Source organism: Helianthus annuus, chromosome 15 (genome assembly GCF_002127325.2).
Source record: "Helianthus annuus cultivar XRQ/B chromosome 15, HanXRQr2.0-SUNRISE, whole genome shotgun sequence".
NCBI classification, from domain to species: domain Eukaryota; kingdom Viridiplantae; phylum Streptophyta; class Magnoliopsida; order Asterales; family Asteraceae; genus Helianthus; species Helianthus annuus.
This window is the reverse complement of record NC_035447.2, coordinates 123669240-123685125: the sequence shown is the minus strand read 5'-3', so window position 1 is coordinate 123685125 and position 15886 is coordinate 123669240.

Here is a 15886-nt window from a genome sequence, read left to right as displayed (position 1 = left end):
TCATGGCTAGTTTACATGTTGCAGTACTTTATTAGACTAGAAGAGTCAAAATACAAACCTCGTTTTGAAAAATGTATTGCAACATAATTTAACCAACTCAAATCAAGTGGGTTATAATTTATAAAATCTCGTAGCCATGCTTCTTAACCCCAAAAACATTTGTTTTAGTAAACCAACTCGTAAAACATCTCGTAAAAACTCGTTAATAAAACTCGTATGGTTTATATCTTTTAGAAAACATCGTTATGTGACATTATTTCAAAATCGTTTATCCAAGTGAACTAAATAACGCCACAGTATGTAATATGATGAAAACACTTATATATAGGAAGTACCAGCGGCGTATCCACCATGCTTTCATCACATTACACCCGTCCCGTTATCTAAACACTAACCAAAAACCAATCGTTTATCCAATTCGTTTAACTTGTTCAAATCGTTTCCAAATCGTTAACTCGTTTAAATCATCGTCGTTTAAATGTGAAAACTATTTATGGTCGTCTCGCTAATAACATTCAAACCTTCATGACTCTCGACTATCTCGCTTCTCGCTTCTCGCATTAACAAACCACCAAAGGGTAAGTTAACTATCATCAGATTCCGTCGTTACCCACAACCCCCACACATAACCATGGGTGCAGTACGATAACGGGATTTGTCAGATCCTATGGTACCATAACCTAATACTGGTCGGCTTGATCAATGCTAATGAATGTAATTTGTTATGTAACTACAACCAACAAGTTTGTTCCCCTTTATTGAAATCGTTATTAGATTAGTATAAACCATCTTAATCGCTTTTGAAACCATCGTTTAAACCTCGAAAATTGTTTAACATATGAATCACCCCAAAATAATTGAAAACAGTAAAATAGGGGAACTATGTACTCACATGAAGTGCAAAGTATCCTCAATCAATAGAACTTCAACAAACTCAAGTAAACCAGAGAAATCAAGCAACACTTAGTAATCGAATCACTAGTCAAACAATAGACGCCTAAATCGGAAGATCAGACAGAATGAGGTCTTGTAAACCAAATGAGTATTGGAACTCATGTGATATGGTTTAACAAAGCCTACATCCTAAAATGAAACTTAACCTAAGTGCTTTCGACCCATTACGACTCGTTTAGGTAGCTTACGCTACTTTAACGCGTCGTGCGTGCAAATGCGCGTTCGAGACGTCTAACTAGCCCTATGACAAGTATTATATGCCTATATATGTTTAAATATGTTGCATAATCAATTATGTGACAAAAGTTTATGTTACATATGCTTATTTACCAATTATGTATGAAAAGTGCATTTTGGTCATTTACCAAAGGCATATAAACTACCTATCATACAACTAATTAAACCTAAGTGACCATAAGGTATAACCTCGGAAGGTTATTCCCTATGCAACTATGGTCACTAAGCATGTTTGGTCGGATCCTAATGATCGACCAAACGGGTCATGCTCGAAAGTCTAAGCGGGTGTTTAGTCCGCTAGACTTACGACTCTACACAAGCACTAAACTAAAAAGTGACGAGCTAAACATGTTAAAACATGTTTAGCTAAGTTAGAAAACAGGTTTGGTATCAAAACAAACGGTTTTGATACCTAAAAGTAGTTTGGTTACAAAATACGCGAGAATACGCATTTTGGCCGAAACAACGACTCGTCACTGAGCCTAGATAACGTGGTAATCAGTAGGTATAGTCACTAGGGACTATACCATCGTGATTACGCTCATGTTATGAAGTTCAAACGAACTTCATGTTGACCATAAACTGGTCAATGCAGAAAGTCAAACGCAGTTTGACTTTTACGATAAAAACGAATAAAAAGAACGAAGGAATACTTACAAAGGGTCCCCGCAAGCTTTTGATCCGATTTACCCTCAGGTATGAAGTGTAAACTCCAACTTAGAGGGCCAAAATCAGATCAATGTGGGTTTTGCAAGTGAAATGGGTTGGGTATTTATAGGAATTCAAGAACCGTTAGGATCGTTTCTCAAAGATTGAGCTTTAATCTAGGCCGGACACCTCGTGCCCACTGATTTGAATACCATGGGAGCCTTCAAACCAGCCCATAGATTGCCCAAAACCATGTGCAATTGTGTGTAACAGCTGGAAACAAGTTTTTGCTATCTGTCACCTGCTTACGGACCGTAAGGAGAAGTGCATACGGTCCGTAAGGACCCTACAGGTCAGCAAGTTTTGAAATTTGGCAGAACCGGCCCCTGCATCTCCAAACTTGATTTTCGATGCATTTTTGACACGTTTAAGCCCCGTTAACCCCATTTATAAGCTCTAAAATGAAGTTAAAGTATAGGGAACTTAAAATGTGCAAAAAAATATCTCGGATGTCAGCTCGTTTGGTCGTACGATTGCGTTGTTCGGTTAATTACGACGGAAGTCGTAACGAACGCAAAAACGATCCAAATTAAGCGACGAATGGAATTTTATCATGCCAATCATTAAAATAAAATATTTTAATGACTACATAATTTTTGGTTGTCCGGATATATTCAGAACAAAAGATACGCATGAAAATGCAAACTTGTGCACTTTTTGATGCTTTTAGTCCCTATTGATCAATAAAGATTATTTTAGCATACCGAACCCCTCAAAGCCTATTTCTAAGCTATGTAAAGGATATTTAGGGTATGTTTAACTTATGATCAAGTTTCAGAATGTTCGTTACTATACAAATCGATATAGTTTCGCAGTTTGACACAAATAGTCCCTGCGATCGAACAAACTTGATTTCAACACACCAAACCATCCAGAACTTATTTCTAAGTTATGTGGAGGTTATTTAAGGTATGTTAAGCCTATGTCACTATTCCGGAGTGTTTTTCGCGTTAAACTAACTGCATTTACGCACCAGTTTGCGTATAACCTTCCAGAAAGCGATTTAAAGCTTGAAATCGGAATCGAATCAAATTGAAAAATCCTCAAACATAAATACACACATAATAACACCAAAACACATATAATAACACCAGAGCACATTGTTTTATTGATGATTAACATTGTTTTATATTGTACATCGATTACAGAGCACAGTTGTCACAGTCTCCCCTACTTTAGGAAATTTCGTCCCGAAATTTTAACTAGAGGAAACTTGTGAGAACAATTGCGGATATTTCGCCTTCATTTGGTCCTCACGTTCCCAAGTAAACTCTGGGCCATGTTTGGATTCCCAGCGAACTTTTACCAATCGAATCCGTTTGTTCTTCAACTGTTTGAAAGCACGGTCCATGATCTCCACGGGTTTCTCGACAAAGTGCATCGTTTCATCGATTCGAATCTCGTCGAGTGGAATGTGATGATCAGCATCAGCTAAACACTTTCGCAAATTGGACACGTGAAAAGTCGGATGAATATTTCCAAGCTCTGGAGGTAGCTCTAGTCGATAGGCAACCTTCCCAATTCTTTCCACAATCTTAAATGGTCCCACATATCGAGGTGCAAGTTTTCCTTTCTTTCCAAATCTCACCACTCCCTTCCAAGGTGACACCTTGAGTAGGACACGGTCTCCGACTTGAAATTCTAAGGGCTTGCGTCGCATATCCCCATAACTCTTTTGACGGCTTCGAGCTGTCACAAGATTATCGCGGATTTTCTTGATTTTGTCTGTTGTTTCCAGAATGAGCTCAGGTCCAGTAAGCTGAGCTTTACCGATCTCATTCCAACAGACAAGCGAACGACATTTTTGACCGTAGAGAGCTTCGAATGATTCCGTATTAATACTAGGATGATGACTATTGTTGTAAGAGAACTCGATTAATGGAAGATGAGAATCCCAATTACCGCCAAAGTCTATCACGCATGCTCTAAGCATATCCTCCAAAGTTTGAATCGTCCGCTTAGATTGTCCATCTGTTTGGGGATGATAAGCAGTGCTTAGATTCAGTTGGGTTCCCAAAGCAGATTGCATGGTCTTCCAAAAATGAGATGAAAACTGAGCATCAGGATTGGAAATGATATCCAAAGGAACACCATGTCGTGATACAATCTCATCAACATAAATCTTTGCCAGTTTATCAGCAGATAGATCCTCGCGAATCGGAGTAAAATGAGCTGACTTCGTTAATCGATCGATAACAACCCATATAGCATCGTGACCTTTAGACGTACGCGATAACTTAGTGATGAGATCCATCGCAATGTTCTCCCACTTCCAAACCAGTATCTCTGGTTGTACAAGCAAACCAGATGGTCGTTGGTGTTCAGCCTTGACTTTGAGAGAAGTTAGGTATTTCGATACATACAAGGCAACATCCTTCTTCATACCAGGCCACCAGCACTGAGTACGAAGATCCTTGTACATTTTATCAGCACCAGGATGGATAGAATATCGAGACTTATGAGATTCGTCCATTACCAAGGTGCGAAGATCGTCTTGTTTCGGAATCCACAAACGATCCTTGAAGTAGAGCAAACCATCGTCTTTCGCTTCGAGCTTAAGCTCAAGTTGACGTTGTAATTCCTTACCTATTAAATTTTACTAAACATAAAATTGTTGAGCTTGAAGGACACGAGTTTGAATATCAGATAGAGTTCGAACAGAATGAAGCTTGACTCGCTTCTTTTGACTAAGCGCATCGGCTACGACATTCTCCTTACTAGGATGGTAACGAATCTCGCAATCGTAATCGCTCAAGAGTTCAACCCAACGTCGTTGCCTCATATTCAGCTCCTTCTGATTGAGAATATGCTGGAGACTTTTGTGGTCTGTGAAAACCACACACTTCGTTCCATAGAGGTAGTGTCTCCAGATTTTAAGCGCGAAAACCACAGCTCCCAACTCAAGATCATGAGTTGTGTAGTTCTTTTCGTGAACTTTCAGCTGTCTTGACGCATAGGCTATCACTTTACCTTGTTGCATAAGAACGCAACCAAGGCCTAAGTTGGACGCATCACAATAAACAACAAAATCAACGTTTCAATCAGGCAAAGATAGAACAGGAGCATTACAGAACTTATGTTTTAGCGTTTGGAATGCTTCTTCTTGCTTGGGTCCCCACTCAAAAGGCTTATTCTTCTGAGTCAAAGCAGTGAGTGGAACCGCAATCTTCGAGATATTTGAAATAAAACGTCGATAATATCCAGCAAGACCGAGAAAAGATCGAATCTCTGTAGGTGTCGTCGGTGTATTCCAGTCCTTAAAAGTAGCAATTTTAGAGGGATCCACATGAATACCCTGCTCGTTGACTATATGACCCAAAAATTTAACTTCTTTAAGCCAAAATTCACGCTTGGAGAATTTAGCAAAAAGTTGTTCCTTCTTCAGGAGTTCCAAAGTCAAACGAAGGTTTTGCTCGTGCTCGGCTCGAGACTTCGAATAAATGAGAATATCTTCTTTGAACACAATGATGAACTTGTCTAAATAAGGTTTACAGACCCTATTCATTAAGTCCATAAAGATAGCTGGGGCATTGGTCAAACCAAAAGGCATGACAGTGAACTCGTAATGCCCATATCTTGTGCGGAAAGCAGTTTTGGGAATATCTTCTTCGAGAACACGAAGTTGATGATATCCAGAACGCAGATCAATCTTGGAAAAGCATGCAGCACCTTGCAGCTGGTCGAAGAGATCATCAATTCAAGGTAGGGGATATCGATTCTTGATGGTAAGCTTAATAAGCTCACGATAATCGATACACATTCGAAAAGATCCATCTTTCTTTTTCACGAAGAGGACAGGAGCACCCCAAGGCTAAAAGCTCGGACGGATGAATCCTTTATCAGATAACTCTTGAAGCTGTTTCGATAACTCTTGCATCTCAGACGGTGAAAGACGATAAGGTGTTTTCGCAATCGGGTTGGCATTGGGTACAAGGTCAATATGAAACTCGACTTGACGAATTGGAGGCAAACCATGCAGTTCATCAGGAAACACCTCTGGATAACCCCGAACAATCGGAATATCCTGAATATTCTTGCTCTTGCTTTTCTCCTCGGTGACATGTGCTAGAAAAGCAACATATCCTTTTCGTAAATACCTTTGGGCTTCCACACACAACATAAGCTTCAATCCACCAGATGGCTTCTCGCCAGGAACTTCTAAAACTTCACCAGAAGACAAAGTAATACGAACAATCTTATCGAAACAAACCACCTCAGCATGATGTTTGGTTAACCAATCCATTCCCACGATAATATCGAAGCTCCCAAGTTGCATCGGCGTGAGGTCAATAGGAAAAAGATGGTTATCAAGGTTCAAATGACAATTGCAAATAACAGAATCGAGAACAAGAGGTTTACCAGTAGCAACTTTGACAGATAAGGGTTTCCTCAGTTTAGTTCTAGGTATCGCAAGCAAAGGCTCAAATGAAAATGAAACAAAACTTCTATCGGCACCAGAATCAAAAAGAACAGATGCAGGTCGATTGTTAATAAGAAACATACCATTGACAACCTCGTTGTCAGCCCTCGCTTCGTTGGCGTTCAAGTTATACGCTCGTCCTCGAGTAGGATTCGCATTTGCATTGGCATTTGCGTTCGGATTCGCATTTGCGTTGATATTCACCAACCTCGGACAATTGTTGCGGAAGTGACCGAACTCTCCACAATTGAAACATGAACCCGGTGGGAATCTCGCAGCATTCCCCTGAACCGGAGCTTGAACCTGGGCAACCTGATTCTGTCCCAAACGACAAATATTGGCCAAATGCCCAAGTTTACCACACGTTGTGCATTGCTTGCAAGCTTGTTGTGCAACATGTTGATCGTTGCAGCGAGCACAATGAGGTGCGGTACCACCATACGATTTCTTTGCAGGAGGTTGAGTCGGTGGATTCTGAGCAGCCTGTGCTGTAACAGCAAAATTCTGAGCGCCCTTTCGCTTCCTCGACTTCTTTGACGACTCACCTTTCTTACCCTTACCCTTTTCCTTGTCAGAATCGGTCGAATTCTTTTTATCACCCTTGCGGGTGAGTTTACCCTTCCTGACTTGAGACTCAGTCAGGGTAGCAGACAACTTGATTGTGTGACGTATAGTAGTAGGATTAACGCCGGTCACAATATCCTGTATGGAATCGGGTAAACCATCGATATATCTCTCGATTGCTTTCTCCAGAGGGGTAACCATAGTGGGACACAACTGACTGAGTTCCTCAAAACAATCCGTATATGCACGGTGTTCACCCCCATCTTGCTTTAAATCGTCAAACTCTCATTCCAAAGCTCGAATTTCGTGACAGGGACAAAACTCTTTCATCATGAGAGCTCGAAGCTCTTCCCATGTTTGTGCCAATGCCACTTCGGCACCCCTATCACGCATAATACCGTTCCACCACGTAAGAGCTCGCTTCTCAAACACGCTTGATGCAAATTCAACCTTACGCGCATTCGGACACTACACATGCCTGAATGTGCTCTCGATACTCTCAAACCACTGCAGGAGCGCAGTTGCTCCTTGTAACCCAGAAAACTTTAGTGGCTTAGCAGAATTGAAACTCTTGAAATTACACGGTGCATTGTTATTATTATTGTTGTTGTATAACTCGTGGATTTGGGTCACAACGCCTGGAAGCACAGCAGCCATTTGCTGAGAGACAAGGGCTGAGACTTCTTCAGCAGTAAAAGTTTGAGCATCGCGTCGAGGAGGCATTGTCTAACAAAGAAATAGAGGAAACGAGTGAGGTTAAAAAGCAAAAGAGGTATTGAAAATACCTACAAAACACAAGGAAGGCGATCGTTTATTTGTTACCTCGAACAAACAAACAACACGCAGTGACTAATCAAGGTAAATGGGTCAAACTAATGTATCGCGAAGACATGCTCGCCTATAAGTGAACACTCACCCCAAGAGTTCCCAGGTAAGAGTGACTGGTTCGATTATGTGGATTTGTACGAACACTCTAGCCTTAGACAGAAAACTCAGAGTACAGGCACTCACTCTTCCAGTTTGCACGTGTTCACACTATTTAGACCCAAACTTTGACGAGATTTTGGAAACTTAAAGGGTTCAAAACCTTATAACAAATTATTTATGAAGAAATGATTAGTTTTCAAAGCGGAGTCGAATTTTGTGTTCTTATTGTGGCTATCACCTAAGGATAGGTGACAGTTTTTTTTTTAAATCTAAACGCAAGAAACTTGCTTTGAGGTCCTAGAAGTTATAGTCTAGGTCAAAGCATTACTAATAAGCTAATTCCCTATAACCATTGGCTCTGATACCAACTCTTCTGTCACAACCCGACCACGTAAAACAACAAATCGTGGCAGAAACGTCTGGGAGTGTTGTAACAGAATTATCGTTTCACAACCATGGATACAAAAAGTTTCGTTTTATTGATAATATTTAAACATCAGCATTGTCTTAACACATAACAAACAAGTTTCACATCGACTATCACTGTTACTATGTCACTAAGGCCTCGTCCAGATCCTATGTGACACATGCATCCAAGAAATCACCACATGCATCCTAGAAATCACATCAAGCAACAACCCCTGAAACATATGTAAAACTAAAGTCAGCAAAGAAATGCTGGCGAGTACATAGGTTTTATAAGAGTGTCGGATTCATGGCTAGTTTACATGTTGCAGTACTTTATTAGACTAGAAGAGTCAAAATACAAACCTCGTTTTGAAAAGTGTATTGCAACATTATTTAACCAACTCAAATCAAGTGGGTTATAATTTATAAAATCTCGTAGCCATGCTTCTTAACCCCAAAAACATTTGTTTTAGTAAACCAACTCGTAAAACATCTTGTAAAAACTCGTTAATAAACCTCGTATGGTTTATATCTTTTAGAAAACATCGTTGTGTGACATCGTTTCAAAATCGTTTATCCAAGTGAACTAAATAACGCCACGATATGTAATATGATGAAAACACCTATATATAGGAAGTACCAGCGGCGTATCTACCATGCTTTCATCACATTACACCCGTCCCATTATCTAAACATTAACCAAAAACCAATCGTTTATCCAATTTGTTTAACTTGTTCAAATCGTTTCCAAATCGTTAACTCGTTTAAGTCATCGTCGTTTTAATTGTGAAAACTATTTATGGTCGTCTCGCTAATAACATTCAAACCTTCGTGACTCGTGTGACAACTCGAATTTCCAAGATTCTATTTCGCATTTATTGCATGTTTATTGATTGTTTAGATTGGTTGCTTGCACAATTGGTTTGCTATGAAACGGTATATGTTTTGTTATAATATAGAGTTTTGTGGTTGTGCATGGTTATGTGTAACTTGTGAAAGATTTGGCAAATAATGGAATGTGGTGTTGAAACTGTAATAAATATTACTTAAGGGTGCTTAGGGTGGATAGTGAAACTTTAACAACTAATAACCCTAATCCCCTTCCCTAATCATTCTCTAATCATTTGCAAGAAACCAAAAACACGTACTTTCACCTCTCTAATCCCCTCTACAACCATCTTCTTATCTTTCTTGGAATCACAAGTCCTTTGCATCAAGGTTGATTGCAAATTCATCTAGGATCGAATCAAGGTAATTGTTTAATCATTGTGTGATGTTATGTTGTTGATTGATTGATTGGTGTCAAAACCCTAGTTTCTCATATGATAATCTCTGCATGATTGATTGTTTCTGATTCATGAAAATGATTGTGTTGTTGTGGAATCATTGATTTATGATTTAGAAACAAGATAGGTTGAATGATAGATTGGTAATTGATCATTGCACTGTACAAAAGTATGAATTTAGGGTTTCATGTTCGTGTGATAAGCAAAAGCGTAACTGTTCTGATCATATTGATTCTGTGCAACTTGAAATTCACGCATGATTGATTAGTCTGAGTTTGATTATTTGTCTGAGTTTAAGTGATATTGTTGTCTGAGTTTATTCACGACTTGATAGTCTGAGTTTAATGTAATTAACATGGTCCGAGTTTAAATGAACAGCACAAGGTCCGAATATAATAAATTGCTTAGGGTCCGAGTTTAGGGAAGTTGAATTGGACCGAGTTTGTTGAACTTACTTTGGTCCGAGTTTAATAAAAAGACAATTGGTCCGAGTTTCATCATTCTATGTCTTGTCCGAGTATGTTAGTATATGAAGGTGGTCCGAGTTTATTCAAATGTTATGGTCCGAGTTTAATCTCAACCCTTGTCCGAGTTTGTTATAAAGAATAGTTGATGTCCGACATTATTTGGGCCTTGGTAGTCCGAGTTTAATCAATGGACTTGAGGTCCGAGTTTATTAATGTTAAAATGGAGGTCCGAGTTTATTAATGTTAAATGGAGGTCTGAGTTTAATAAGTTAAAGGTCCGATCTTAATGAATTATAAGTTGTCCGAGTTTAATGGACTATCTATGGACCGAGTTTAACATGATCATCCATGTCCGAGTTTAATATGATCACACATGTTCGAATTAGTATGTTGATTTTATGTCCAAGGTTGTATGCTATATCATGTGATATCCGAGTTTCAAACAGGGGAACCCCCCCCCACACACACACACACTTGTCTGATATTGTGTAACTGTTTGATGCTGTATAATTGTCCAATTGAAACAAGTAGCTGCATGATATATTATGTTAGTCCTGCCTGTATGACGTATGATTCTATGTGAACAATTGCGTGCAACGGTATGATTCTACATGTGTGAACAGTAAATGTAATATCGTTGTGTACACAATAAACACACAAAGCACCGTTGTTTGAATATCGAGGATTTGTAAACCCTAATGGAACGAATCATGTGCAACATATCCTAGGTCGTGTGTAACGGACTTAGAGACTTATAAGCCCTAGAAGCAATAACATACCGAGCAAACCAAGGTGAGTTCACACTCCTACTAAGGCATGGGATTCCCGGGTCGTGGGAATGGGTTAAAGGTTTCAATTGACTTATAACGTACAAACGCTTTTCCTAGACTATCACCTATCATGGTCCTCGGATGTCAGGACGGTTCCGTAGGTTGGAATAACACCTACGTGGTTCCGTAGGTTGGATAACACCTACGTGGTCATATGCCATTACTGCCTCGGATGTCAGGCACGCACGTAAAACCTACGTGTACGCATTACTTACTTCTTCCGTAGGTTGGGATAACACCTACGTGGTCACATGCCAATTACTATCCTCGATACGAAGGATACGCACGTAAAACCTACGTGTACGCATTACTTACTTCTTCCGTAGGTTGGGATAACACCTACGTGGTCATATACCAATTACCCTATACGCGCTTCTGTTCTCGGACGAAGAACAGGGATAATACGAATAGTCTAGTGGTCACATAACATGGGAAGCCCCCACTTGTATAACTTACTATTGGCCCTGTAGAGCCACCCGTTACTTACTGTTACGCATTTACTTACTGTGAACTCGCTCAACTAGTTTGTTGATCATTCTGTTACATGCCTTGCAGATCGTTAGGTACTTGGAGCTTGTACTGGAGAAGCGGGTCGTTGTGGGCAAGGATCGTGGTTTCTACGTTGAACTATTATGACATTTAAAACTATCAACTATTGTTGGTTTATTTACTATGCTTCCGCTACACTTTGAAACTATGGTTATGTTTTGAACACCTATCGTATTGAATGGATGGTTTACATTTATTTTACTTAATATTAATTACATGTTCAATATGATTGGTGGCTTGATCCTGGTCAGTCACGCTCCCAAGCGGTGATACTCCGCGTGTGGATTTTGGGGGTGTGACAGATTGGTATCAGAGCCATTGGTTATAGAGAACTTGGTTTTAATATGGGAAAACGTTTTTATTAAAACCAGACTATAACCAGAACAGTGCTCTCAAACGATCCACAACGACGCTTCGCTCCACGTGCAAGACTCGACATCCTAGGTAATAAGGTTTATGTTTGTTACCTGCTTGCTAGAACTGCATAGAACTTTGCTCGTAGTATGCTTACATTACTTTGCTCACAACTTGTTAATGCTTGAGAACACATACGTGCTTACACTCTTTTGTCATCGCACTATTCGTGAACCATTCTTACTTATGCTACCTTTACTGTTCGATCATGTCTGGACGTGTTGACATGACTCAAGCCCAGTTGACGGCTCTCATTAACGAACAAGTTGCTGCGGCACTTGCAGCCGCACAAGCAGGAGGTATAACCTGCTATTCCAGACCTATTCTAGGATGTTAGATCCTACTCTCGTGACCCAACTCTCGCGCTTAACCTTGACCTATCTTTCTCGCGCAACGGGTCAGAACGCATAGCAACATGCCTGCACATTCAAGAACTTCATGGACTGTCGTCCAAACACATTCAGTGGCCCAGAAGGAGCAGTTGGACTACTCCATTGGTTTGGGAAGCTCGAGTCGGTATTCGAGATGTGTGAATGCCCTGAGGCTCGCAGGGTCAAGTACGCCACTGGTACTTTGGAAGAAATCGCGCTAATCTGGTGGAACGCGCAAGTACGGATACTAGGGTTGGCAACTGCTAACGCCACCCCATGAAACGAATTCAAAGAACGCATTAAAAGGGAACACTGCACACGTTATGACATCCACAAGTTGGAAGTGGAGCTTTACCATTTGAAAATGACGGGGTCAGGAATTGATGCTTATACGAAACGGACGAACGAATTGGCCATCTTGTGTCCAACCATGGTGGACCCTCCAAGCAAGCATATCGAATTGTATCACAAGGGTCTAGCCTCAGAAATTCAGAGCTATGCTACATCGGCTAACCTCGACAACATTCAAGACATTCAGTGTCTTGCTTATCGCCTCACGGATCAGGCAGTGGAACAGAACAGGCTGCCTAGTTGTATCAGCGCTATTACTACCGCTACCACTCCTGCTACTTCCGCTACTCCTAGTGACAGCAAGCGGAAATGGGATGGGTATTCCAGCAAGGGTTCAGCTACCGTTCAGTCTCAAGCACAGCAGCAGCGCAAGAATAGTGATCACCAGAGCCGAGTCAGCCAACTTCTGGTGGTCAGGGGCAGGGTGGATATCGGGGAATTCACCCAATGTGTAACTAATGCAACAGACACCACGGTGGTTAGTGCAACGAGGGACGTTTCCAGAGGTGTCTCAAGATGGGCCATGAAGCTAAGGATTCAGGAGTCCACGGCCTGCAAATCGGAAGCGCCAGCAGCAACAGCAAGCAGAAATCCCATGCAAAGAAAAGAAGTTGGAAGATCATCCAGCTGTACGCGACTTTCCTCAGGTGTTTCCTAAAGATTTACCTGGTCTACCGCCTCATCGTCAGGTCGAATTTCAAATCGAGCTCGCTCCAGAAGCAGCACCCATAGCTCGAGCACCGTATCGTTTAGCTCCAACCGAACTGGAAGAACTGTCGAAGCAGCTACAAGAGCTCTTGGAAAAGGGCTTTATTCGTCCAAGCTCTTCGCCTTGGGGAGCTCCAGTGTTATTTGTGAAGAAGAAAGACGGTACGTTCAGGATGTGTATCGACTACCGTGAACTCAATAAGGTGACGGTGAAGAACCGTTATCCTCTTCCGCGCATAGATGACCTATTCGACCAGTTGCAAGGGTCGTGTTACTATTCCAAGATTGATTTAAGGTCAGGGTATCATCAGCTGAGAGTCCGGGATGAGGACGTCTCCAAAACCGCTTTCAGAACTCGCTACGGTCATTACGAGTTTCTTGTCATGCCATTCGGGCTTACGAACGCGCCTGCAGTCTTCATGGATCTTATGAACAGGGTGTGCAAACCTTATCTTGACAAGTTCGTCATTGTTTTCATCGACGACATTTTGATCTACTCCAAGAGTCAGGAGGAGCACGAGCAGCACTTACGCCTTATCTTGGAACTTCTTCGAAAGGAGCAACTGTATGCAAAGTTTTCAAAATGCGACTTCTGGCTTCGTGAAGTCCACTTCTTAGGCCATGTGGTAAACAAGGATGGGATTCATGTCGATCCATCCAAGGTTGATTCGATCAGAAACTGGCCAGCACCACGTACACCGACAGAAATACGCCAATTCTTGGGTTTGGCAGGTTACTACAGGCGATTTATTAAAGACTTCTCCAAGATCGCGCAACCACTTACTATGCTAACACAAAAAGGTGTCGTTTACAGATGGGGTAATACGCAAGAGACCGCTTTTCAGTACTTAAAGGATAGGCTTTGCAGCGCACCTATTCTCTCATTGCCAGAGGGCACGGATGACTTCGTGGTTTATTGTGACGCATCGATACAGGGGCTTGGTTGTGTATTGATGCAGCGGGATAAAGTTATTGCCTACGCTTCGCGGCAACTCAAGGTTCATGAACGGAACTACACGACGCACGATTTAGAGCTGGGAGCTGTTGTTTTCGCGCTTAAGATATGGCGACACTACCTGTACGGTACCAGGTGCACGATTTACACCGATCACAGGAGTCTCGAGCATATTCTTAAGCAGAAGGATTTGAACATGCGTCAACGACGATGGGTCGAGTTACTTAACGACTACGAATGCGCCATCAAGTACCATCCAGGCAAGGCCAATGTTGTGGCTGATGCCCTCAGTCGGAAAGACACTTTACCTAGACGCGTACGAGCCTTGCAGCTCACTATTCAGTCCAGTCTTCCCGCACAGATACGAGCTGCTCAGATAGAAGCACTAAAACCCGAAAACGTCAAGGCTGAAGCCTTACGTGGTTCAAGGCAACAAATGGAACAAAAGGAAGACGGCGCCTACTATGTAACGGGGCGTATTTGGGTCCCACTTTATGGCGGTTTACGCGAACTTGTAATGGATGAAGCTCACAAGTCTCGCTATTCGGTACATCCAGGGTCGGATAAAATGTACCACGACATCAGCACTACTTATTGGTGGCCTAGTATGAAGGCTCACATCGCTACGTACGTTGGAAAATGTTTAACCTGTGCGAGAGTCAAGGTTGAATATCAGAAACCAGCTGGTCTACTTCAGCAGCCTAAGATACCGCAATGGAAATGGGAAGAAATTTCCATGGATTTTGTTACAGGTCTACCTAGATCTCAGCGTGGGAACGATACAATATGGGTCATAGTTGATCGACTCACCAAGTCTGCACACTTCCTGCCGATCAAGGAAACGGACAAGTTCTCCACTCTCGCAGACGTCTATCTTAAAGAAGTTGTTTCAAGGCACGGGGTGCCCATTTCTATCATTTCAGATCGCGATGCACGATTTACGTCAGAGCTATGGCAAGCGATGCACAAATCCTTCGGCTCACGTTTAGACATGAGCACAGCATATCATCCTCAGACAGATGGGCAGTCTGAGCGAACTATCCAAACTCTGGAAGACATGCTTCGAGCGTGTGTCATCGATTTCGGCAACGGCTGGGAAAAGCACCTCCCTTTAGTGGAGTTTTCATACAATAACAGCTATCATACCAGCATTCAAGCCGCTCCATTTGAGGCATTGTACGGACGTAAATGCCGGTCGCCTCTCTGTTGGGCAGAGGTGGGGGATAGTCAAATTACGGGTCCAGAGATTGTAGTGGACGCCACAGAAAAGATTGCGCAGATACGACAACGAATGGCGGCAGCACGCGACCGTCAGAAAGCCTACGCGGACAAGCGTAGAAAGCCATTGGAATTTGAGGTCGGGGACCGGGTTTTATTGAAAGTTTCACCCTGGAAGGGTGTGGTTCGATTTGGTAAACGAGGCAAACTGAATCCGCGGTACGTCGGACCATTCGAAATCTTAGAAAAGATTGGCAAAGTAGCCTACAGATTAAACCTATCAGCTGAACTCGGTGCAGTTCACAATGTATTTCACGTGTCGAATCTGAAGAAATGCCTATCAGATGAGACCCTTATAGTTCCTTTTAAGGAACTCACTATCGACGAGCGGTTGCAGTTCGTCGAGGAACCAATTGAAATCACGGACCGGGATGTTAAGGTCCTCAAACACAAGAGAATCCCTCTTGTTCGAGTTCGTTGGAACTCCCAGCGTGGCCCAGAGTATACCTGGGAACGCGA